The sequence below is a fragment of the Octodon degus genome, unplaced genomic scaffold (assembly GCF_000260255.1).
Source record: "Octodon degus isolate 3935 unplaced genomic scaffold, OctDeg1.0 scaffold00027, whole genome shotgun sequence".
NCBI classification, from domain to species: domain Eukaryota; kingdom Metazoa; phylum Chordata; class Mammalia; order Rodentia; family Octodontidae; genus Octodon; species Octodon degus.
This window is the reverse complement of record NW_004524603.1, coordinates 6958485-6961551: the sequence shown is the minus strand read 5'-3', so window position 1 is coordinate 6961551 and position 3067 is coordinate 6958485. Positions and strand designations below refer to the sequence as shown.

At 45.5% G+C, this 3067-nt stretch overlaps 1 protein-coding gene across 9 annotated transcripts in view; it reads right to left on the bottom strand.

Annotated features, from left to right (window-relative positions):
• The window catches only part of Ezh2 (enhancer of zeste 2 polycomb repressive complex 2 subunit), a 67458-nt gene that overhangs the window by 13209 nt on the left and 51182 nt on the right, over nucleotides 1-3067 (bottom strand). The window lies entirely within an intron of this gene.

The window sequence follows — 3067 nt, the reverse complement described above, 5'->3', positions numbered from 1 at the left end:
CACCACCACCATCACCACCACCAAACCATCACCACCACCACCACCTCCACCACCATCATCCCATCACCATCACCACCACCACCACCACCACCACCACCATCACCCTTGTCAATATCAGAACACAGGGCTGCGGCTGGGCTCAGTGGTGGAGTTCTTGCCTTACATGCACAGGCCCTGGTTCAATCCCCAGCACTACACAATAAAATAATGATGATAATCAAAATCAGAACACGGACAACAGTAAACAACAAAAGAGGTGAGAGCAGCACACCCTAAATAATCCTACACTGAAATACACAGAACATGTCACAAGGCTTGGGCGTTTTCTTACCCACACAAAAATGGCAGGTGTTAGTTATTAATTATATAGTTAATAGTACATCATTACTAAATGGCCCCACTATGCATATGAGGAGCGCTGAAATTTGAGGGCAGTGAAGTCATGCAGGCAAGTACACAGCAAATATGAGCTCACGCACTTGTGAACTTTCAACCTAGCATATGTCAAAGTGTTAAAATGTCAACCATGACCACACACTCTGGAATAACTTCTTGGAAATTCTAGGCATTTGAGACAGTGAATTTGTAGTAACACATAGTCCAAAAAGAATATTAAAAACAAATGTTTACGTATTAGCAAAAAGGACAGCCTGATTGGAGGCAGAAAACATTGTGGATTTGGTGACATCTGGGCCAGCCTGCTCCTTGCAGGCTCCAGATCAACCATCTCACATTAAAAAAAAAAAAAAAAAAAAAAAAGGACAGCCTGCCAGGTGCAGTGAGCAGGAAGGTCAGGGCCAGCCTGGGTAACTCCGAGAGCTCCTGTCTCCAAAAGGGCTGGGGTCCCACGTGCGAAGCCCCTATCTAGTGCGCATGGGGTCTGCACTTGGGGAAGAAAAACAGACAACTACTTTTTAAAGAACTGTTTTAACGTTGCCTATGGCACTGACAGAGACTATGGAAGGGACAGAGAACAACTGCCTAAGCCCTTAATTTGCTACTTACTAAGCAGCATGGTTTGTGCTTTCTTCTGAGGCAGTCGTGGCCTTAAAAGTGGTTTTTTCTCCCACAGCAAGGGTTTCTCTTGGGCCTCAGGTGCCCAGTAGGTGGCTGAACGCAGAGCTCTGACTCCACGTGGCCCAAGTGTTACAGTCCATATGGTGTGCAATCCCTGCGCAGTGTGTGGCTGGCCCCTGGGCCCGGCTCAGCTGTCAGGCAAGGAAGCCGCCAGCCAGCAGGCAGGCAGGCAGGAGATGCTTATGCGCACAGACAGTGGATCTCCAGCTTCACTAGTGAGATCAGGAGTGGGTCCAAAATTCAAAATTACTCATTAGTGAATAGCACAGGAAAAGCACCCATGGAATCCAGTTGAAGGTGCCATCCCTGCTTCCAGGGTGCTTCTGTATACACAAAAAGATACGTGAAATGCTACATCCAGAAGCCACACCCTGGAAGGGCCCTTTCTGTGAAGCCAGAATGCAGCCTTACTGGCTGCTGCAGCAGCACGGGAGTGCAAGGTATAATTCTTTTTGGCAACGATGAGGATGAATCCCAGAGCACTCCACCAGTGAGCTGCATCGCCAGCCTCCATTTTTATTTTGAGATAACCTCACTAAATTGCTCAGGCTGGCCTTGTACTTGCAATTCTCCTGCCTCAGTCTCCCAAGGATCCAGGGTGACAGCTGTGTGTCCCTACATCTGTTCAATATTTTTATGTGAAAAATTGCCATATGTAACAAAATACAGTGTCTAAAGGAAATGAAGTGCAATTCTACTATGTCAAAGGCCACGTGGAGACAGTGAGGCCAAGGCCAAAGAGGACACCCGCTAACTGCCCAGGGGCTGCACCAGCTGAACCTCCAGAAGACGGGAACTGCCAAGCTGCGGGACTAAGTCAGGTACAGTCGACACAGCAGAGAGGGCACAGGAACTTTACACCACCACCTTGAGTGCTTCTCATTTAGATAACTAAACCACTAGAATGGCTCTCTCTTACACACACATTTCCAGATTAAATACATGTCACCCAACAAATTATGAGTGACAACAAATACAAATACATAGAGCAAAAGCTTAAGAAGAAGGGAGACAGAAGCAGCTGACCAGGCAAGCTTGTTTATGTGAAAGAGCTTGGATGGAAGGGAGAAATCTGTAACAGGTTGCGAGGCAGGGTACACACAAAAGCACAACAATGCAGGCCCACAAAATAATGTGGGGAAAACAAGGATATAAGGTCAGATAACCCAGAGGTCAATACAAAAGATAGGCGTACTACACTATAATACAGAAAAGGTTACACTGTATCAAACACTAGGAAAACTGGAGGTACGAAATACATTTTCAAAATACATGTCTCAAAAGCACTTGATGCTTTTTATCTAAACTACACTGAAGTTCCAATTACATGAAAATTTTACTGAGAAACGTTTTCCTCTATAAATGTCATGAAGAAAATTAATCTATTATGTATAATACTTAGGTTTCATTCAGAGTATTTTATGCTTTTTTGTATTCAAATGCATGTATTTATAAGGCAACTTACACAGCAGGCCAAATATATAACAGGAAAAGATTTAAACAGAAACAGAAGAGGGGCTGGAGAGATAGTTCAGTGTAATATAATAAGTACTTGCCTGGTAAGTGCAAGGTCCATAATTCAATCCCTGGTACCACCCAAAAAAAAAAAAAAAAAAAAGAATCACAGAGCAGGCCAGATAGCTCAAGGGATTAAAGCACCTGCTTCAGTAGACACAGGTGGGGGTGGGGGGCTGGATCACCTGCCTGCCACACCAGCCCCGCCCCCAGGGCAGGCCAAGACAGTGAATGAGACTGGGCACGGTGGCACAAGCCTGTAATTCCAGCACTTTGGGAGGCTGAAAAACAGGATCACTATGAGTCCAATCTGTGTAGTGAGATCCTGTACTAAATAATTTAAAAAAATAAACATCAAGAAACAGAAGAGGGACTGGTGAGATGGCTCAGTGGTCTAAAGCACCTACTGAGAACAAGCTTCGCTAAAGCACAGGGACCGCGGTTCAATCCCCCAGCCCCACATGCCAGCCAGCCC